The sequence below is a fragment of the Diabrotica virgifera genome, chromosome 4, assembly GCF_917563875.1.
Source record: "Diabrotica virgifera virgifera chromosome 4, PGI_DIABVI_V3a".
NCBI lineage: Eukaryota > Metazoa > Arthropoda > Insecta > Coleoptera > Chrysomelidae > Diabrotica > Diabrotica virgifera.
The window spans coordinates 252028712-252053548 of NC_065446.1; the positions used below are offsets into that span (position 1 = coordinate 252028712).

The following is a 24837-nucleotide window of genomic DNA, read 5'->3' on the forward strand; positions in this document are numbered from 1 at the left end:
TGAGAAAATGGCTCAATACATCGACAACCACATGGACATCAATACATCGATTACGAACAGCGGCAAGCAAAGTTAGGATAGCCATGCTGATCGCCCCAACTTCCTGAGCGGATAGGCACCGCAAGAAGATTTCATGAAAAATGATGATGGTTTGTAACCAAAACTGTAAAAGCTGCGCAATACTTGACGGTTTTTGAATTAAACTTAGTAGCTCTTAGATGGTTTTCTTCGCCTAATGCAAAGAGTCGCACATTTGCCAGGCTGTCATACTAACATAAAATGTGCTCTGTTGCTTCTTCTTTCAGGTAATACAATCTGATGTCAATCCCATCACCTTCAACTTCCTATTCAGGTTACAGTGACTTGTTAGCAGAGCTACTACAACTTTGACTGTTTTCCTGTCTTATTAAGTCTGCCGTAAATTTTGGCGAATTTTCTGTAATTAACGTTTTCGCCTGTCTTTGGCCTGCTGAATTCTTCCACCATTCCAGAGATTTGTGAGCTACCCACTTGCTTGTAGCAAGATTACAGGCTACCGTAACCTTACTACGATCTTATTCGCCGTGTGCAAGTACTTGGAGGGGATACGAGAAACGATCGTGCGCGAATAGCGGAGAAATCTTGCAACTTTCTTAAATAATTCATTGTCAATTGAAATTGTCAAATTTACGTATATTTCATATCTACTGTCAATGAAGAAGAAAAATTATATGTTGCTCCACAATATTGATATATGATATGCAATTATTATATAAAAATAAATTTAATTAATTGTATTTTGCTTGTAGTAGTGCATTTTAATAATTAATTTTATTTACTATATACAATTGTTTACCTTTTAATAACATTGGCAATTGTCCAGAAACCAGGACTAATATAATTGGCCAATATAATTAAAAGTGCTAAAAATGTTGCTAAGCTATGAAATCAGGTGTCGATTTTCCAAACTTGAACGGTCCCAATAGCATGTTTAGGGCACCCACAGAATCCTATACTAGCATTTATAATTGACCTCTAGAGCAGCGGTTCTCAATCTGTGGTATATGTACCACTGGTGGTACATTTCATTTTTTGAGGTGGTACACAAAACGCAAAAACAGCCAAAATCAGCACCACTATTATAGTTAATTAGATCACCTAGTTAGATATGTATTTCAGTTAGGTGGTACCAAAAATAATAAAAAGTATTTGGTGGTACATGATACAAAAAGATTGAGAACCGCTGCTCTAGAGAATTAAGTGCCTTAATCAATGTCTGACTATCTGGGAAGATATATTATCTGACCGGAAAATGCATTCCTTGCTTTGTACCTACCATACCGGCTCCTGCACTCTCAAAAGTTTTTGAGCCATCGGGGTACCAGGCTACCAGATAGCTTCTGCGTGTAATATGGGTACAATTTATTTCCAGTCTTCCCTGTCTGGTATATTAATTTTAAAAATTTGTGTAATTTTAAAAAAGAATTTCTCAGAACTTCACAATATATTCTTATCTATCTATATCTTTTTAATTATTCAAAATTTAATGCAAAAAATTGCTATTTTTTTTTATTTTCAAAATAAGAAAATCTACGGTTTCGTTTTGATTAAAATCTGTCTTCCTCCATCCCCCGATAGCATTATTTCTAGGTCTACCTGTTGTCAAGGAGGCTCTAAGGAAGACAGATTTTTACCATTCTGACCGTAGATTGTCGATATAAATTAAAATAATTTATATCGCAGTATGGATAGAACGCCCTCTAACGGGGAATAAGCGAAATGAATTTCGACTCAATTCAAGCTTTTTGCTTAACCCAGGTATAACATACCAAAAGGCACCGCCAGGAAAACGTTCCACTTTGCGGTTCAGAGAGCCCATATGAAACGAGTCTTTGTACTCTATGCAGAGTATGGCATTAACAAAATAAGAAAATCTACGGTTTCGTTTTGATTAAAATCTGTCTTCCTCCATCCCCCGATAGCACTATTTCTAGGTCTACCTGTTGTCAAAGAGGCTCTAAGGAAGACAGATTTTTACTATTCCGACCGTAGATTGTCGATATAAATTAAAATAATTTATATCGCAGTATGGATAGAACGCCCTGTAATGGGAAATAAGCGAAATGAATTTCGACTCAATTCAAGCTTTCTGCTTAACCCAGGTATAAACATACCAAAAGGCACCGCCAGGAAAACATTCCACTTTGCGGTTCAGACAGCCCATATGAAACGAGTCTTTGTACTCTATGCAGAGTATGGCATTAACAAAATAAGAAAATCTACGGTTTCGTTTTGATTAAAATCTATCTTCCTCCATCCCCCGATAGTTCTATTTCTAGGTCTACCTGTTGTCACCTGAACCGCAAAGTGGAATGTTTTCCTGGCGGTGCCTTTTGGTATGTTATACCTGGGTTAAGCAGAAAGCTTGAATTGAGTCGAAATTCATTTCGCTTATTCCCCGTTAGAGGGCGTTCTATCCATACTGCGATATAAATTATTTTAATTTATATCGACAATCTACGGTCGGAATGGTAAAAATATGTCTTCCTTAGAGCCTCCTTGACAACAGGTAGACCTAGAAATAGTGCTATCGGGGATGGAGGAAGACAGATTTTAATGAAAACGAAACCGTAGATTTTCTTATTTTGTTAATGCCATACTCTGCATAGAGTACAAAGACTCGTTTCATATGGGCTCTCTGAACCGCAAAGTGGAATGTTTTCCTGGCGGTGCCTTTTGGTATGTTATACCTGGGTTAAGCAGAAAGCTTGAATTGAGTCGAAATTCATTTCGCTTTTTAATTTTCGCTTACCATTAAAAAGGTAAGTGTTTATAACTTTTATAAAATCTCAAATGAGGTCTTATATTGTATTAAAAAATCCTCAAAATTACAGCTGAATCCATTAATTAGTTTAAAAGTTATTAAAATTATTTTTCCCGAAGGTTTTTTTGTAACAAAATAAAACATAAAATAATGAAAGCACAGTAATTCTACTGGTACTATTGTACTATATGAAATCTGAATGGATTCTAAAGTTAAAAAAAACATGTTTATAACCAAAAATCGTTTTGCAAAAGTACTGTTAATTTTTACTTGTAAACATTAATTTAGAATGCCTTTTAAACTATTACACGTAGGCAAAAAAGACAGTCTCCAGCAACCAAGAAACAATAGGACAATATCATCTATAAAATAAAGTATAAGTTTGTTATATAGATCAGACGTCTCAGAAACTGAAATAAAGAATTACACTCCATAAGAGTGTAATATAAAACGCGAATGTGACAGCCACGTACATAACTTACGTCATAGCATGAACTTTGAAAATACAACAGTTTTGGAAAAACAATGTCACCTTTTATCCTCTCTCGTGAATTATATAACATATGCAATGCAGCCAGTAATTCCTAAAATATTCAGACAAAAATACGATATAATTATGTAAACGTTCTTAAGAATTTTGTAGCGTAAAAATACATAGTCCAGAGAAATACGATTTTTCTCGTGACACATCCCCCTCCAGGCCGAAACCAAATTTTTTGAGTAGCATGGACATCTATATTAATAACCTATATTTTTCCTGCAGCAGATGTTGATGATATACATAGTTATAAACAAATAAAGATCAAAAAATGGTAAATTTTCGCTTTTTTCGTCTATTCTAAAAAGTGAAGCTTCTAAACAAATTTAGGAATAAGAAACTCATAAATCATATAAAAAACTTCAATATGGCGTTCGCTGAATATGTTCATCCATATTTGTTGCTTAGAAAATTGCAAAATAAATCATAAATTTTGAGATTTTATAAATGTTCATAACTTATGTAAAAATTAAGTCAGAACCTTCTTATTACACAGAATTTTGAGACTTCTTGTGCTTAAATTATATTTTAGATTTCAAAGCAATTGGTCAAATAGTTTAAAAGTTATTTAATTTGTTTATCCCAAATTCATTTTTTTTGCAACACTATAAGTCAGAAAATTATGAGGTTACAGTAAATACTTCGGACAGTTTATGAAAGAAGAACATTTATACTATTAACTTAATTAAAAAAAAATAACAAAAAGTAATTTTAAACAGTGTAAAATTATTTTGCAAAAACATGTAGATTTTTGCTTACTTATAAACAATTAGAATAACTTTTTAACCGTTACCCGTAGAAAAATTATTTTTTCATATTTAGAAAGACTGATTTTTTATACACATTTAGAAAGACAATTACCCTAGGACAATTTAGGGACAAAGTAAATCTTCTTTTTTCATAAACTATCCAAAGTATTACTGTAACTTCATCATTTTCTGACTTATAGTGTTGCAAAAAATATTAATTTGGGATAAACAAATTAAATATCTTTTAAACTATTTGACCAATTGCTTCGAAATTTAGGGTATAATTTAAGCATAAAAAGTCTCAGCATTCCGTGTAATACGACGGTTCTAAGTTAATTTTTACATAAGCTATGAATATGAATATTTATAAAAACTCAAAATTTATGATTTATTTTGCAATTTTCTAAGTAACCAATAAGGATAGACATATAAGGCGAACGCCATATTGAAATTTTTTATACGATTTATGAGTTTCTTTCTCTCAAAGTTTAAAATGCTTAACTTTTTGATAATAGACGAAAAAAGCGAAAATTTACTGTTTTTTGATATTCATTTGTTTATAACTATGTATATCATCAATATCGGCTGCAGGAAACATAGGTATAGGTTATTATTATAGATGTCCATACTACTCAAAAAAATTTGGTTTCGGCCTGGAGGGGGTTGTGTCACCAACATGATATTTTTTTTCCTTATTTCTCTGAACTAACAAGCTTTATTTAAAAAACCTTGTGGTGACATATTTGGCTGTGGTTATATACATTTATTTTCTTTATTGGCTATACAGCACGAAACCATCCCTGTACATTTTAACACAAGTTTTATTAATGATCCGTAAAAAACACATGCGTTTTGTGGGTATATTGTAAATGCAAAAGAACGCAGATACAAAGTGATGTAAAAAGCATTACATTAACTTTTTAATGTATTCTCTCATGTCTGTTAGTTTTATAAACGAAGAGCATACCTCTGCTGTCTGTAAAAATAGAAAATCGTTCATCTAAAAGTGTTCACCAAAGCCATCAATTATCATAAAAAACTCTCTTATACTATACCTGCCATGCACATGCAAACTTGCACTCAATGTTCTGCAACCTCCCAACAGTGGAGGAACTTCAAAGGGGAAAACTGGGGAATGAATTTTAAATTCGCACCTGATTTACTTTTAAAAAACATGTTAGATATTTTTTAGAATTCTGATTGTATCTTTGACTTCCTGTATACTGTTATTTCATCGTATTCCACTTCATATTATGTTGTTGTGAATTTGACTATGAGTTGCGATCTTGTTTCAGTCAGAAGTTGTTGCTAATGATGTATCCAAGATCTTTCTATTGAAATCTACTCTACTGGTTTCTTTTCTATTTGCTCTTGGGTTGTTTACCGTTCTCCATGCTTGTCTTAATCTTACTAATACAGCCTAATAGACATTGTTAAGCTCTTCGAATTTAGTTACCCAGGAGGCATTTTTTGTTTCAGTTTCTAGGTTTTTACTTCTCTGACAACAATCCACCAGATACAATCAGTTCCAATACAAATTTTAAAAAAACTTTTTCTACGAGCGTGCAAAAATGTCTACTTTCGCGCACGCATTTTAGTTCAGAAAGTTTCACTTTTCCGCAAGCGTTTTACTTTTCCGCACGCGTGTTACTTTTCCGCACGCGGTTTTTACTTTTCCGCACGCCTGTTAATTTAGATATGTTAATATGGCCTTAAAGTAATTATAATACATGCAATAAACTAATATTTAGATATTATTTACTAATTTATTTCAAATATATCTTATTATGTTCCTGTTTTAATGAAATTAAAGCGACAATTCGCTGAAATAAAATTATTTTGACATAATATTCGAAAGTCAAATCGGTAGACAATAACAGTCGTTTTGAATCATCGTCATGGAAACCAAGATCGTCGTCATGCTAACTAATTATATTGAAAGTTTGGTTTTGACAACCTTGTCAAAGAATTAATTTGTGTATGTATTTTCATATTAATTAAATTAATTGATTAAGATTTGGTAATTTTTTAAAGACTCTTAGAAAAAATATTGTTCCTAACTCTTGCAGAAAGTCTCTTTTCCGCACTCGACTGCTTGCCGAACTCCCGCTTCGTGTCGTTCGGCAAACTGCAGTCGCGTGCGGAAAAGAATGACTTTCTGCACTTGTTAGGAAAATAACTATATCACACTGCAAACGAAATTCCAAAGCTCAAACAAAAATAATAATTGTATTCCTTTTCTTCTTCTTCTTCTGGTAACACTACAACCCGTGGTGTGTCTTGGTTGACTGCACCATTCGCTTCCATCTCGAACGGCCATCCATGATAGTTAGGTCTGTGGATAGCTCCATTGATCTTAAATCTGACCATTATTGTCTGCGGGGGCTTTTTCCCAGATTAATAAATAGCTTCAGAACAACATTCCCAGATTAACTTGGCAAAGCGCTTATTAGGAAGTCTATGGACATAGCCAGCTCATCTTACACGTTGGGATTTAATCTCTTGGACTACGTCGTTGGCTCCATACATGTGCTTGACCTCAGCATTTGTTCTCAGTCGGAATTGGTTGCTATTAGAGTCATGACAAGGTTCAAAGATTCTTCTGAGAATTTTTCTTCAGAATATTTAAGTTTTATTTCAATTACTTTGGTCAGTGTCTTCTCACACCCACAAAACACAAAATTCGGACAATTTTATCCAAAAATCAGAATCCTTATGTATACCCCATTCAACGAATATACGACTGTGTTGGATTATTTCGACAACGAATATTTTATTGTGCAAAATATGAAGAACGAAAATGAATTGCAAATTACATTGCTGTTTATTGGAATAATTATTAGAGCCATTTACTTTCGTACTTCTTATGTTGCACACTGAAATATTCGTTGTCGCGATAATCCAAAACAGACGTATGTTGGTGGAATGAACCATACTCATTTTTCCTGTAGGTACATAGATCCTGTCTCTGGATGGACCAGAAGTGACAAAGAAAAGGCTTACTGTTTAGTGAATACTTAGCTGACGTATTTACTCAGAACCGTAATGACAAAGACGATTAAATAGCTACCCATTTCTCAAATTTTTTAAAGGACATATCTGTAGCATAACTGTTTCCTTCTCCTAATTACTTGAGCGCTTGTCAGTCTGTGGTGATACTCTAAATATTATTACTTTGCTGTCTCCATTGCTGCCTCCAACACGACTACCACTGAACTGTTTCGCGCTGCGGTAAACAAAGTCAAGATAGCCATGCTGATCGCCAACATCCGGAACGGATAAGCACTTTGAGAAGAAGAGCGGTCACCATTGGCTGCGATCCCCTGTTCCAGATGAACGTTTTCATGTAGGGATTTTCCCACCAGAGTCTTCATTTGGTCTGGCCCTCGTGTTGGAAATCTTACTCTTGGTGTCCAGCTTTCTACCTTTCCTTTTACTACCAATAGTTCCATGGCCCCCATTCTTCTGGTTATGTGGCCGAATTAATTTAGGTATGATCGGTTTACTTTTTGAATAGCCTTTCTTTGAGGTGAAGCTCTTTCAGAATTGACAGGTTGGTTCTGTATTCGATCCAGGATACCCGTAGAATTTTTTGTAGACCCACATTTCAATGGCTAACGATCTTACTTCTATCGATTTTTTTAGAGTTCGTGTTTCAGCTGCGTATTAGTATTTTGGTCTACGAAAGATTCATAGTGTACAGGGTGATTGATTAGTGGGGTAAAGCTCAATAGATCCGCTTTAGTAATAGATAGAAATAAAAGTTAATAACAAAAATTTTAGCCACCTTTGGGATTCATATTACAAAATTAGTATAAATATTACAGGGTGTTCCATAACCGAGTGGCAGACCAAACTTATGTTTTTTAAATGGAACGCCCTGTATTTTATTTAATATTAGCAATCTCCTTAACTGCCCCATCACAAAAATATAAAGGTTTGTTATGTTATACAGGGTTATAACCAATAACCAAGTTATAACCAATTTTATATGAAAATCGTAACAAGTTCAACATCCCGTATAAATAAAAATAAGCACAACAGAAATGGTTTATTGGTGCCATATTTTTTTGTTGATTGTCAAAATTTTCAAAACTGATTATTATTGCTAATTTTCTTTATACCGAATACAGGATGAGTTAGAACGCAAGTACATTATTTTCTCAGTAATTTTAAATGGAACACCCTATATTTTATATCACTATTGAGAAGTACCATTATCATACTTTAATTTTTATGTAACATTCGCTATGTCTTAATTTATTAGTTTTTGAGATATTTTCATTTTTCATGGCAAATTATTAATAAGTGTCTAAATTTTTCCAAAGTTTAAGTAAGCCATGACTGAGTGTCAAAAACTGGCAGTTCATCGTGACAAAACTGTTATTGTGTTATTAAATAGATGAGATGAATTTTACTGTTGATGAAATGGTAAATCTGGCCGGATATTGGGGGAGTGCAAAAAAATGCAATATTATCAGTAAGAATTTATCATGAGCGGTTCCCGGGAACACGACAACCTACAAAAGCAATTTTTGAAATATTGAAGGATCGGTTTAACCGCACTGGTTCAGTTAGGTATGAAAAACACGAACGAACAAAAAGTACTGTAACAGAGGAAAACGAAATAGATGTGTTCCTGGCAGTTACTGAAGATCCACATACAAGTATTCGAAATATTTCCAAAGAAAAAGAACAAACTTACTACTCTGTGAAAAAAATTCTTGCAAAAAACATAATGCATCCTTACCGCATTCAAATGCACCAAGAATTAATTCAGGAAAATTTTGTAAAGAGAATATTATTTTGTGAATGGGCCTTAGATAAAATCAATCAACAGATAGATTTCTTGGATAGTGTTTTTTATTTGGAGATGAAGCTACGTTTCATAAAAACGGTTCAGTCATGGCTTACTTAAAATTTGGAAAAATTTAGAAACATAATTAATAATTTTCACTGAAAAATGAAAATATCTCGAAAACTAAAAATTTAGACATAGGGAATATTATATAAAAATTAAAGTACGGCTGTTCCATTTAAAATTACTGAGAAAATAATGTACTTACGTTTTGACTCACCCTGTATTTGATATAAAGAAAATTGGCAGCGTCAATCCTTTTTAAAAATTTTGACAATCAATAAAAAATATGGCACCAATAAAACATTTCTGTTGTGGTTATTTTTATTTATACAGGATGTTGAACTTGTTACGATTTTCATATAAAATTGGTTATAACTTGGTACATACCTTGTAAAACATAACAAACCTTTATATTTTTGTGATGGGGCAGTTAAGGAGATTTCGAATATAAAATAAAATACAGGGTGTTCCATTAAAAAAACAAAAGTTTGGTCTGTCACTAGGTTATCGAACACCCTGTAACATTCTAACTAATTTTGTAATATGAATCTCAAAGTTGTCTACAGTTTTTGTACCCCACTGATCAATCACTCTGTAAAGAATACAAAAATATCTAAACTAAAAAGGGGTTGTTCCCTGGGTTGACTGTATACCATATACCATATAGTTAAACAAACAACATGAAGTAAAACCACTTCTATGTAATAGGTATAAGTACTAAGATTTTAAAAAATCCCAATGGATTGAATAAAATATGTTCATTCAGAACGTTTTCGGACCTATCAGTCCATCATGAATTCACTGATGATGGACTGGTAGGTCCAAAAACGTTCTGAATGACATATTTTATTAAATCCATTGCGATTTTTTTAAATTTTAGTAATTATACCTATTACATAGAAGTGGTTTTACTTCATGTTAGAGTTTGTACAAAAATATAAGTTTCTTTGTTGATAGAAATTTAGTTTGGGAGTTTATCGTATTATAATCTGTATGAATAACTTGCCGACTCAACATATAAAAGTAAAGAAGATAAAGCTTATGATAATTAACAAGAAAAATATTTTCTTGCTAATCCAGGGCTGCAATCAATGGGGTTTTCCAAGTAAAATCGTTGCTTGGATAGTTTATACCAGCTGTTTTCAACGATCATGTCGTTTTCTTTACAGAATTAATATAGTCTCTTTGCTTGATCGTTAGGTTTTTCAAACCATAAAAAGATCCTAAAGACGTACTAGGGCGGTCCGATAAGTACTTAGCCTTCAAAAGAAAAACGAAAATTTTGGAAAGATCGTGATTTATTTCTGAACGTAGTCTCCTTTTAGCTCGATATACTTCTCCAGCGATGCTCCAACTTCTTTAATCCATCTGAAGAATATCTTTTCTCGGGGTCTGCAACGTAGGCTGCCAAGGCGGTGATGAACTCCTTATTAGACTTAAATTTCTGCCTAGCAAGTGACTTTTTTAAGTTTGGGAACAAAAAGAAGTCGTACAGCGCCAAATCTGAAGAATACGTTGGATAGAACAGCAGTTTGTAGTCCAATTTGACCAATTTGGCCATGGCGACGGTAGAGGTGTCAGCCGGAGCGTTGTCATGGTGAAAGAGTATATATATAATAATGCTGCATAGTAAATCCCTGTGATCGTTTTGCTCTTTTTTTCCAGGAAGTGGATGTAGATCACACCTTGTGAATCCCAGAAAATGGTGGCCATCACCTTTCCGGCCGATTGAACAGTCTGCACCCTCCTCGGAGTACGTTCCACTGCATTGACTGTTCCTTAGTCTCTGGTGTATACCAGTGGAACCGTCATTCGTCGATGGTTATAAAACAACGTAGAAACTCATTAGATTACGCTTAAAGAGCGTCAGACCCTGCTCTGAATTGGTCTCATGGTTGCTTTTATTGTTCGGAGTTAGAAAATGTGGCAGCCATGCAAAATTTCATGCAGAATATGACCAACGAGATATTTTGAGATGCCTACTATCTCAGCTATCTCACGTACATTCAGTCCGCAGTCTACCAATATGAGATCGTGGGCTTCTTTCACGTTATTCTCAGGGGTAGCCGTTTTCAGGACAACTGGGAGTAACTTACCTAAAACCGACATGCCACCACGTTGAAACTCGTTAAACCAATTTTTGACAGTTTTCATCGAAGAAGAAGAGTCACTGTTTACAGAATTCAAGCGCTTTTTGATTTCGCTGCGGGATTTCCTTTCTGAATCGAATTACCGACTGATATTACTCTTTTTTCATTTTTCTAAAATCCCAAACACGCCCGCTTGCTTACACATGCGGTCAAAACAAAACTACGAGTCCGATTGGGCTGACATTTTGACATAGGCCACAAGAGGCAGACAAGAATGTATTACACGATGGTAGATTTCTCATGCGACAGTGGCGCCATCGGGCGGATAGGCTAAGTATTTATCGGACCACGTACAGCTTGACCTCGTCAACATTCCCAATTTCATTGCACATCGATATCTGCTACTAACAGCTAACCTCGATGAGTTTTCCAAAAAATAAAAAGCCAAAATTCTGAAAGGAATCGTTTGTTATCGAAGGAACTTATACTTTCGTGGGAGGCTTGATGCAGAAAGATAACGGAAAAAGGATATGGAGGTGTTGGGAACGCAAGCTGATGTTGAACTCATCCCAACACAATAACCCCCTTCCTTCAAGAGGCACAAAAGCCTCGTTTAGGCACCCTCGCCTAAACGAGGGTTCATAATGTTTAGGGTTCCATTCCTCATCGACGCTATTAAATTTTTGAATTTAATTCGCTTATAGAATAATACCTAATAAGACCAAATGATCAAAGCCAGTAGAACGGCCGGATGCCTAAACGACACAATTTGGAAAAACAAACACCTAAGATTGGAAAAAAAAGGCCCGAATATATAAGTCAGTTATTAGGCCAGTTATGGAAACAAGACCAGTTACAAGCAAAACACGAAGACATCTGGAGATCAACGAAATGAAGATCTTAAGAAGGATTGCTGGAAAAGGACTACAGGATAGGGCAAGCAGTGAGGAAATCAGACGCATATGTGGGGTAGACAATATAAATACCTGGGTAAAGAACAGAAAAAAGAGTGGAATGAACACATAAGCTGGATGTCTGAATCAAGGATAGTAAGAATAGCTAGGGACAAGTCACCGTTAGGCAGAAGTATAGGACGCCCAAGGAAAAGATTGAATGACCTTAGGGGCAGAATGAAAGGCACCGTTGAAGAAAAACAGGCAGTAGTGCCTATATAAAAGAAGAAGAAGAAGAAGTCACCCATAATATATAAAATTTCGTGTTTTTTTAACTTTTGTCTAGGTTTATGTCTAGGTTGGATCATAGAGATTTTGGACATCACGCATATTCAAGACTACATTTGACAATACAATGATATTTTTCAGCTGATGTTTTCGGTTTATTTTGAGTGTTTTCAAACGGCGCTCGTCTATAAAATAAACTATACTACAATCACAATAAAGGTACACTAGAAATAAACGAACCAAGACACATTGAATGTTACGAGGAGCACTCTCAAATCATAATTTACAATGTATATACCAGGGGTGGCCACGCTCCTTGATAGGCCGAGCCATTTTTCAAAATTTGACATTTTTCGCGAGGCGCGATTGAACAATTATATATTATTTAAAAAGTGTAAAAATGGTATTTTTTCCTCAGTGAGAAAACTTTTTTCTCGGTGTTTGGATTTCACGAATTTTAAAGTGAAATGAAATTAAAATCAATGGGAAAATCCCAATAGTTGGCTGTATACCATAGTTTAAAAAAACCTATACAGAAGTAAAAACTTCAAATTGTATTTTGGTATAAAATCGTTTATTTTGGTCTGTGGTTGGTCTGTGCTAATTCAAATGGCAAGTACCTAGTTTTTTCGAGCAGGGAAGCATGTTGCTCATTAGGCATATACATAATTTAATCTTGTAACATCGACTTGTAGTCACAATATTTTATCAAAAGTTATAATGTAAGCCATATATTATGAAGTTTTGCAATCCATGTGGATGACTTTTAGATAGTTTTTAAATAAACGATTTTATACCAAAATACAATTTGAAGTTTTTACTTCTGTATAGGTTTTTTTTTGAAATAAAATTGTTTACACCTCTGTTGCAAATATTTCTATAAGTAGCCTTGCTATTTCAGGATACCTCAATTCTTCATCATCTTTCCATCTTTGTCTGGGACGGCCTACTGATCTTCTACCGTCTGGTCTATCAAAAAATACTGTTTTTGACACTGTCTTCCTCTGACTTTACCACATGACCTGCCCATCTTACCCGGTTAGCTTTTATATGTCTGACGATGTTTTCAGTACCACACAGTCACCAATACAGTTGTGCGGCACCTTCCCCACTCTCCTGTCAATTCATTACTTTTAGGGCCAAATATCATTCTGAGACCTTTACTTTCAAAAACCAGCAGCATATTTATTTCCTGCTGATGTAGAAGCCATGTTTCACTTCCATAATCCATACGTAATAATTGGGCGAATAACTGGCATGCACAATCTGAATTTAGATTGTCTTTTTGGCAGCTTGGATCTTAATAATGATGATAGGGAGTATATTGCTCTATTTCACGCAGCTATTCTTGTTGAGACCTCTTTTTATATGTGGCTGTCATCTGTGATTACCGCCTCTAGATATTTAAACTCTTTTATTACTTCGAAGTTGTGGTCATTAATAGTTACGTTCTGCCTAACTCTTGGTCTTGGATTTTGTAGTATGTATTTCGTCTTCTCTTTAATTACTCGAAGGCCGAGACTACCTGCTTCTTCCTTGAGTTGTAAAAATACCTCTCTCACGTCTCTTGTAGAATGAGCAGCAGCTCTAAATCATCAGCAAAGTCCAACAATAGTTTTGATCCTCGATTCGAAAATCCTCCTGTCAGCTCAGATGATACTTTACTATTACATATTCTAAGGCCAAATTGAATAGCAACGGTGATACGGGGTCTCTTTGTCCAAGTCCTAATGTTACACCTAGTCTTTTACATTTTTTGTCAAAAATTTAAGACATTTAACACAAAAATTAAAAGTAATTCAGCTACATTTATTAAGAACCACAAATAATTATTTAAAGAGCACCCACATGTGGCTCGCGAGCCACAGTTTGGCCACCCCTGGTATATACATTGTAAATGCCAAATCATGATTTACAAAGTTTACTTACTTACTTAAGCCATCCTCTTGTACCTTACGGTGTCGAGGATTTGTTTTATTTACAAAGTTACGAGGATTTACAAAGTACATTGTAAATCATGATTCGGGAGTGCTCCTTGTAACATTCCAAGTGTCTTGGTTTGTTTATTTCTAGTGTATCTTTATTGTGATTTCAGTATACGTTTTAATTGAAAACTTCAGTGCTCAATCGACAAATATTTCAATTTCTTTCTTCATTGGCCCCCACTTCTACAACGCTGCCTCCTGGATGGAGATCTAACGAGCATTAGTAAAGCTAATCCACAATTAATTTCAGTAAATTAGTTCCTAGACAAACGCGATTGGAACATTGGCAATAAGGATGAAGAGATAGGTCGAAATTATGATTTAGTATTATGGAAATATATATACCTATATATTTATTTACAACCGATCCTCGACTGCCGTATAAATAATTAACAGTTACAATTTTAATCGCTTTCAGAGCGATGCTTTGCTTTGAAACCACTTGAGACATAAACATGAACTCTTCAGCGGACAAATATGTTGCATATTTGAATTTATATCTTGTCTATTTTCGATTATTTTATTGCTTTAAATACACACATACTCATTGGTAATTGAGTCATTGATAATGGACATTGGTACATTGGTAATATCTATTATACAAGTTAACACTTTTTTAAGGCTTGGACCGTTAAGTCATTTAGCCAGCTACAATGATTTACAGGGTCAATATGTAGTATGCAATGCATAGTATGTTTGTGTGTTCTGAGCCAATGCCTTGTCACTAGATACAGTCAGCTTAATTTTCTTTACAACTGGCCACTTATTTCCAAACGATGAAGATAAAATTAGATGAAAGATGACCTCAAAAAATCGAAATATGTTAAGTCAGCTGTACCGGGACACATCTCAATTGAGCGGATTAAGTATGGGCCAAATATCTTATATAAAAGGGTGGCCTGATTATTTAATAAATGCCCATGACAAGATATCCTTATAAGATAAGGGTGATGAATAGATCATGGACTACATTTTCAGAAAATAAAAGACAGAATACGAGAAGTGGAGTCTTAAAATGAATATATCTTCTTCTTCTTCTTTTTGTATAGTCATGACTCTGTCTGTTTTTTCAATGTGCCTCTAGTAAGTTGTCGTTCCATCGTTTTCGTGGTCTTCCCACTGATCGTCTTCCTATTTGGGAACCGTCTCTCGCTGTCCTGACTACCCTATTTGTTGTCATTCGGCTTATGTGGTCATTCCATTCATTCTTCTGTTTCTTACCCAGTTATGAATGTTATCCACCTTGCATCTCCGTCGTATATCTGTACTACTTCTAGCTCTGTCCTATAGAGTCTTACCATCGATTTTTCGAAGGGTTTTCATCTCCGCTGTTTCGAGCAATCTTTTTGTCCTCTTTGTGTCCGGTCGTGTTTCTGCCGCGTATGTCATTATTGGTCTGATGACTGTTTTGTAAATTCTGCCTTTCATTTATTTTCCGATATTTTTATTTCTCCATATTGTGTCATTCAGGCAACCTGGGTTCTGTTTGCTCTATGCACTTGATCTTCCACTTCTGTTTCGAGCTTCCGTAGCTAGATAGTGTGATGCCTAGGTATTTAAACTCCATCCGTTGTTCTATTATCTGACCTTCCAGCTCCAATTTACATCTTATTGGATCTGCTGTTATAACCATGCATTTTGTCTTTTGGGAGGAAATTAACATGTTAAATTTTCTGGTGATTATGTTGAATTGGTGCAGCATACGTTGTAAATCATCCTCACTTTGAGAGATCAGTATTGCATTTGGTATCCTTTTTTAGTTCTTACCTTTTTTTTATTAAAAAAAATTTAATTAAATTAAATTTTAATAAAAAAAAATAACAAAAAATCATCAAAGACAAAATATCTAAAAATAGAGAATGATGTTAAAGATTCAGAATTAAAAATGAAAAGTATTTATATTATATGTAAAGAGTTTTGAGTATATCTTGGGTGTGTGACCCTTCTTTTAAGAAGGAACTGCGAGGAAAGGGCGAGAAGGAGAACAAATATTGTATACTCTAGTATAGACAGGGTAGACACTAGAAAACTGATGTGCTATGGTCACATATCACATACAACGAATCAATGAAGATAGATTGCCCAGGCAAACAATAAATTATTATTACATACTATATCAAAGAAGAAGAAGAAGAAGAAGAAGAAGAAGAAGAAAAAGAAGAAGAAGAAGAGACGAAGAAGGCCGTTAATTTCCTGGGTAGCCTGGGAAGCAATCCGTCATCCCTACATATTTAGTTCACAAGGATACTTGTGGGAAGGTTATAGGTCAAAAAACTTGTGGAGAGAATTTTACGTTGCCAGATTATCTGACAGCCCATTCTCTAAGGCCAAGTAAGAGGAACTGCAGAACAGAGGTCGCCCCCAACCAGATGGACTGACGACGTGAAGCGTGTTAGGAGTAACCGGATGAAAGTCGCAAAGACAGGGACTGTCGGTCCCTGTTTTTGCGACTGAAAAAAGTTTAAAGTCGGTAAACACTAAAAAATTGGTAAAGGGTGTACATTAGATCTTATAGGGGAATATGGCCCGGTACGCAGAAATGACCAAGGGGGTAGATAGACTCTTTGATTTTTGACAAGAACACAATAGAGCCATAACAAACATATACTATAAGCTACATCCTAACAGGCTGTATACTTACAGAGCTCCTGGAGATAATCCAACACGTATAATACGAAACATTCTTATCAACAAAAGATTTAGGAACTCCATCAGTAGAGTTATAACTTAATCAGGAGCAGATATTGATCTGATCACAACCCTTTGGTCGCCGATGCAAGGGTTATGCTAAAATAAATAGAGAAAAAATATCAGCAAAAGAGTTTTTCTATTTCAGATGTCAACAAAATTCAAATTGAAAAATATGTAAATAATTACATGAAGGAAACGAGAACAAGCGAAAATGTTGAGAAAACATGGAAATTATGTTTTTATTAAACATATTTTTTTTAAATAGGACACCCTGTATATTTTTTCATATACCTATTTAGATTTAAATATATCTCATAATAACTGTTCTAACAATATGAAGTCCCACACTGCTATACAGAGTATTTAACGAGTTATGACCATTTTATTTCTGAAAACTGAAAACAGTCCACCTCGATATTTGGCACTATTTATTAGATTTTAGGGAAATAAAAAATCAGGTCGATTTTTGATCTAAGAGGGACACATTTTTACGGTACATACATCTGTCATGTCTCACCCCACTCCCTTCCACTTCCCCACCCCTTATTTTTAAATAGGGAATATAGGTCGTGTGCTAGCTCATTTGAAAGGTTATTCAATTCTCTTTTCAGTAATATTGACATTGACATAATTATTTATACAGGGTGAAGAATGTATGTAATTTATTTAACTCAAAATACATTCTACTAATGACAGAAAACAAAAAAAAATGTTTATTTGATAAATAAATATTAATTGTTGCTTAAATTCAATATTCAACCTACCAAGAGGCAAATGGGTGGCAGTTTGAACATTGAAATTAACCGAAAAGCAATGTTTATTTATCAAAAAACATTTTTGAAGTTATACTTCTTTAGGCGCGATTGAGATTGAGGGTGAATTTATATTGATCTGCGCGCATGCGCACACCGACAGTATGGTATTAGTCGTTATACGGGCTCTGATTGGGTGTTGAAATGATCTGTCAATAATAAATAATTGTTCAATATGAAGGTAAACAAATGTATAATATATTAGTTTTATTGTTGTGAGGACAGAAACAAAAAAGTTTATAATTGTAGTGACATTTAAATAGTTTTTAAAGGCAACAGGTACGTAATAATTGTAAATGTATCATAGGTACCTACCTATTTGAACCTACCAAAATACATAGTATGTAATACTTTTATTTGCATAATTTGATTACCATCAAAATTTCTATCAATGTTCACCTAATATATTGTTTTCTTACTCTATGTTTTGTTGTATTTTTTCAATTATCATTTCAATTCAAAATCAAAATAATTTAATTTAATTCAAAAATGTCAAAAGCTTAATCCGTTTAGATAGTCGATCTTCGCACATAATGACACATTGCCTCCGTGGCGAAGCATTTAAGGCGAATGAACCCCAATATACCAACCGCGCTGATAGCTGGTTCGAATCCCAATAAAAACTTTTATTTTTTTATTACATTTTATGATTGTAAGTATATTTATTATATAATTTTATTTTCAGAAAATACGTATTTAGTTAAAAACTTTTCCGACAATTAATGTTCAGAAATCATTTGTGGCATTTTTAATGTGTTTGTGTGTGTTTTATTCTTTTATTATTTTAATTTTTGGCACTGTTTTAATAAAAATGTTTGAGAAGTTGTAAGTATAAATTAGTTTAATATTTAAATAAAATATAAATAAAAAGTATATTAATTTCGTTTAAATCATATAATAGAAGTATAACTTCTTACGTGCGTACAAAGTACACACACATTCTTTTTTTTTTTGTTTTTTGACAGCAGTAGAATGTATTTCGAGTTAAATAAATTACATCCATTCTTCATTTTGTGCCAATTAATTTAATTCAAAATAATTTTTCTTGGGCACCCTGTATCAATGTTAATACTACTGAATAGAGAATTGAATAACCTTTCAAATGAGCTAGCACGCGACCCCTATTCCCTATTTAAAAATAAGGGGAGGGGAAGTGGAAGGGAGGGTGTTGAGAAATGACAGATGTGTGTACCGTAAAAATATGTGCCCCTTAGATCAAAAATCGACCTGTTTCTTGATTTCCTTAAAATCTAATAAATACTGCCAAATATCGAGGTGGACTCTTTTCTTTGGCCCACTCTGTATAAAGATAGAATACATAAATAAGTATTAAATTTACATAATAAGGCAAACAGTATTTCTGTTCTACAGAACAGAAATTCTGACTTTTTATCATATTTTTTAAAAGTACAACCCTAGATTCAACCCCCGTGGCACTCGTTTCATTTTTATAAAGCAGCAGAAAGAAAAGAAAGTGGAGATCTGGGAAAGAAAGGTGCTCAGAAATATCTTTGGGCGAATGCATATGGCAGAGAACATTTGGATAAGACAAAGAAATAAAGAAATAATGGGGATGTATGTAAAATCAATAACTATGTTAAAAATGCAAGCCCAAAGAGTTAGATGGCTTGGTCACATTATACGAATGCCAGAGAACCGAGATGTTTAAACAATATTAAAGGAGGGAGAAATATGGAAAAAAAGGACGTCCAAAGAAAGAAGAAACGGTTGGAAGCATTAAAGCAAGACTTGTCGGAAATAGCCGTGAGAGATTGAAGAAAAAAAACTCAAATGATTCAGTAGTCACAGGAATAACCAAAAAATTGAATGACTTCAGGCAATTAAAAAACTGGAAGCTAAATCCAAAAAATATAAATTACTAATATACCTACAAGAAGAACATGAAGACCAACAACGTTAAATTTGAAAAAGTAATAAGATTTAACTATCATAAAAATGACATTCAAATTTGCTTTATTCGTTCAGAAGAATTTACGCTTTTATCACAGTGAATTTGTCGTCTAATAAAAAAGACTTCATGTAAAGAAAAGAAATAGCATGTTTATTACAATAAATTAATTATCTTATGGAAAAAGTTAACATTCTACCACCAATGAACAATCTACTTTTTTAATTTGGGAAATCAATGTACTTTTATCGACAACTTAAAGTCAAAAACATTGACAAAAATCTTAAATTCTTCAAGCTGTACAATGTGTGAATCAATTAATAAAGCTGCACTGGCTGCAACGCAAACCGTACTGGCACTGCTGCACTGGCGAAGGCGAAGTGGCGAACCAAAGAGCCAAGAGCAAGAGTTCTTCCGAAGCGAAGACTTCGACTTACCCCCGCTCTAGCACTATTTAAAGTTGCGTCGCCAAGAATCGCACAAGTTGATGTAGAAAAGTGGCGGACGGCTGAATTTCGCGTCACACGGGCTTTCGCGAACATACTGTACACTCACGGTGACTCCACGTACGTGATCTAGTGATCCTTGGGGAGGACTAAAGTGCAAGGCAGGATTCTGCTGACATTTTCGACTTTTTTTTGGTTTTTTTGAGGATATTGCTTGAGGTAAGTGAGGTGTTGACAGTGATACAGTGTTGTGATAAGGTGGAAAGGATTTTTCTTTCACATGTAAGATTTATGATGCGGTGATTTTGGATCTTTTTCTGTTGGAGTATTTCGCAATTAAAGTATTAATACGAAAAAATCCCAAATTTTGGAATATATAGTTTCCTATTTTTTGGTTGGTTAGTGTGCTATAAAAATATTATTTAAAAAAGGCTTTGTTTCCATAGAGAATTTATATTATTTTATTAATGAATAAAAAAATATTAAAATATTAAGAAAACTTTACTATGGCTTTTCTAAAACATGATCTTATGTTTTAATTGTATTGAGAAAAAACTTAAAGGAAACAAATATGAAAAAATCCCCATATTTTACAGATACATTTAAAAGGGTGAATAATTTAATTTATATGGTTTTATTAATAAATAAAAAATTATTAAAATATTAAGAAAGCTTAACTTTTTCTATGAACTTAAGTTTTCAATATTTTGAAGAAAATCATATGAGAATTTTTTATTGAGAGAACAAGTGGGAGAAAAGCATTGTTATCTAGAACTCTATGGAAATTTTTGCGGAAATTGTCTCTAATATCTCTAATTTTGACTGTATAGTTGCTTTGCTTCCATAGATAATTTGTATTAAGTTCTAAATTAATGAAAAATATCAGAAAAAATATTAAAACATTAAGAAAAAATTGTTCTGACATTTCTGAAAGTTTTAAATATTTTGAGGAAAAATCTCTATTTTGAAATGAATAAGGTGGATAGGGTTTTTCTTTCACATAATAAGATTTATGATGATGCCTGATGCGGTAATTTTGGATTTTCGTCCTTTTTCTCTATGCTGGAATATTTCGCAAATTAAACTTTTAATAGGAAAAGATCCCCAATAGAATACATAGTTTACTGTTTTTTATGGTTAATTATGGCTTAAAAATAGATACATTTAAAAAAGATTTTGAAAACTTTGAAAGTTTTCTTTAAAAAAAAAAAGAAAACTTTGTTTCCATAGATAATTTGTATTAAGTTCTAAATTAATGAAAAATATCAGAATAAATATTAAAACATTAAGAAAACATTTTTCTGACATTTCTAAAACAAGTTTTAAATATTTTGTGGAAAAATCCCTAATTTGGAATGAATAAGGTGGGAAGGATTTTTCTTTCACATGTAAAATGTATGTGGTGATTTCGGATTTTCTTCATTTTTCTCTTTGTTAGAATATTTCGGAATTAAAGTTTTGAATACGAAAACATTTGGAATTTATTGTTTACTATTTTTTGGTTGGTTAATATGTTTTAGAAATATACTTAAAACAAATGAACAACTTTTTTTCCATAGAGAATTTGTATTATTTTATTAATGAATGAAAAAAATATTAGAAAAATTATTAAAATATTAAGAAAAATTGTCTAATGAGTTTTCTATTTTAAATAAATGAAAAAAATATAAAAAATTAAGAAAACTTTTCCATGATTTTTTCTAAAACATAAACTTTAATTCTGTGAAAATTAAAAATAATTTTTTTGGAGAAAACGTTTGACAGATTTTTATTGAATGAACAAATGTGGCATATAATTTTTACCCCGACATCTGTGGCAATATAATTTGATTGTATTGTCAAAGTGTCAAAATAAACTACATTTAAATTATATAAAATAAATTTCAAAAATAAACTTAGATTTTTAATAGCTATGTTGTTTATATATTATACAAACATAATATTTCTTACCGAAAAAAAAAATGAAAAAATTAAAAAATACATATATAGTGTTCCCAATATTATTTGAAAATTTAGTCTGGTGTCAACAAGAGCAAAATTTAAAAAAAAATGACATAAACAACTAAAAATATAGATAGATTTTTTTCCACAAAAATAAAAGTAAATTAATAAAATAAATTTAAATATTTTGAGTAAAAAGTTTTGATATTTTGTAAATAGACCTTGTAATTTTCTAATAGCTATAACAAAAAATATATAAATGTTTTAAAAAATTATATATGTAGTATTCAATATTCTAAGTTTTTTCTGGTGGCACAAGAATTTAAAATAAAATTTGGTATAAACGATTAAAAAATATAAATAGCTAACATATTGCGTTAAAAGAGGATTTTTACTTTTTTTGACTTTTAAAGTTTTACATTTCACTACTATAAGTACCTTTCCTTTTTTTAATAAACTGAAAATTATAAGATAATTATTAATGTCCTGTTTATTATCTAATATGTTTGAATAATTTAATCAATTGGTTCAGTCATTGCATATTATTAAAAAATATTTCCCATTTATTATCTAAAATTTAAAATATTTTATTTTTTTGGTAATTCCTCATTGGATTTTTATTAAAAAAATATTTTTTAATTTTTATTGAATATAAAAATATAACAAATTTTTATTAGGTATTTATTTGCGTTAATCGCCTTAAAATTTTTATATGCTGAATATTTGTTTTGTATATGTTTTGAAATATTTAATAATATCTACCCATATACAAAAAATTGTTAATCAATAATTGATATTGAAAATATTAATTATTATAATATACGATAATGTGCAAAATTTTTAAAAAGATATTTGGGGGTTTTTTAAATAAATAATATACTTATTTGCGTAACTAACACAATAATAAATAATCCGTATAAATTACAAAATATATTTAATACAAATAATAATGAAGCCGAAAAGACTCTTAGTGATGTATTCATTTGGTTAGCTTTTCGAAAATTTCCATTATATTGCATTAACAAATTAAAAAAACATTTACACTTAACACTTATAAACATAATATAGAAAATACAATAAGAACAACTTTTGGAATAGGTACCTCAATTCTTTGGCCCCATATGTTGCAGAGTATCAAAATGACCTCGGTTGTCTTCAACATCTGGTCTGTACACCACATTCTTGCCTTTCTGTTAAATAACTTTTTTATTTTCTTAAGCATTTCGTTTTATTTCTCATTGTGTAATATGTTCAAAATTTGTTGATGACCAATAGTATCACAAGCTTTTGCCAGATCTAAGAATGCCGTTATTGCACGTTAAAATTCTAACGTAAATTTAATATTACTCTTTCAAAATATTTTCATAAAATCCCTTGTAGATTTTTCAGATTTTTGACCTTTTATATAAAAGTTTATTGATATTATTCGTTGTGGAAAATGACCTTGTTCAACTAACAAATTAATTAAATAGAATAAGAAACCCGCTATGTTCATTGATATATTTGTCTCAACTTCAGGTCATGCTGAATTATTATACCTGTATTTTTTAATTTATTAATTTCCATAGATGCTAAGATATTTAGCTAACTTTATTAAAATCTATAAAAAAAATAAATTAAAAAATACAGATGCTATAAACCTAAATGACAGTTAATAATCAGTTAAACATCATCAACATTTAATCAAGTTAATCAACACTCGATCAACACATCACTTGAGAAAAAGGCACTTTGCCGAAACAGGTAAACAGTGATCAACATTAATTTGTAGTAAATTTTGTGGAAGTATTCAAAACTTTTCAGTGTTTCATTGTTAGATCATATGACATTTGTTAGGGATATTGGTCTATACGACTATGAGTCTGATTTTGTTCTAGATTTGTCTGTCTGGTTTGGTTTTAGTAAAGGAATTTTATAGCTTTATGTTCACTGCCGGGAAATACGTTATTGGTCCATCAGCAATTATATAAATTCAGCAGATAGTCTTTGCTTTTATCTGAAACTTTTTGTAAAACGATAGCTGGTATATTATCAGACCCTGCAGGCTGTATTTTTTGTTGAATCTAGGCATTGATTAATAACTACTGCACAGGTAGTACTACACTGGGTAGTTTTTAATTAATGATCTAGGGAGGACATAAGCTGATAAGTTTTGTCGGTATTAATATAAGAATAACACGTTAGTCCTGCTAGACAAAAAAGACCTTGGTTTGCTTTTACTTTTCTCCATTTTTCCTGTTCTCCGCCTGTTTTTCCAATTTGTAATTTTTAGTTTCTTCTTATGTTCTCTAACTTCTTCCACTCATATCTACATAGGCTCTCCTTGTCGAATTTTCGCCCCAATTTATTTATTATTTTCTAAACATGGCCCTCATCTTAGTAGCTATGTTTTTATTATTGATTATGTAACGTTAGGGTCTTGATATAGTTTAGCCAAGCCACTTCATTATTTGCTTTTTTTCATCAAATATCTTTCTTTATTACCAGTAATATCTAGTGTTGTCTTTCTGAATTCTGTTCTGATATCTGCAGCTACTATTTTGAAAGCAATGTTGAGTAGCACGTATCTACCGTTAATTAATTGATTTGTATATTTTTATTTCTTTTTAGGGTGTCGGTGATATTTTTATTTCGTGAGAATGGTTGTTCCTTATTGTGATAGGGCCCTTCGGTATATTTCCTTATTATCATGTGGTCGTTGTTCTCTGTTATCATATTCGATATAATCAGTTTCGTCTCATAGTTTTTCAAAGTATTCGTTCCATCATCGAAAATATTTTCAAATCATCGATTTAAATTGCATTAATCAATCTAACATTCTTTATAGGGAA

The 24837-nt window shown here is 32.5% G+C and overlaps 1 protein-coding gene across 2 annotated transcripts in view; it reads left to right on the forward strand.

The window, feature by feature from the left end:
• LOC114326186 (mucin-17) overlaps nucleotides 1-24837 on the forward strand; it is a 296076-nt gene that overhangs the window by 48172 nt on the left and 223067 nt on the right. Inside the window, exon 1 of one of the 2 annotated variants that reach the window (XM_050649963.1) lies at nucleotides 20117-20284. The exons of the other annotated variant lie outside the window; for it this stretch is intronic. The gene's annotated coding sequence lies outside the window, so the exon portion shown is untranslated. Of the gene's footprint in view, nucleotides 1-20116; nucleotides 20285-24837 lie in introns of those variants that run through there. 2 annotated transcript variants of the gene reach the window in all.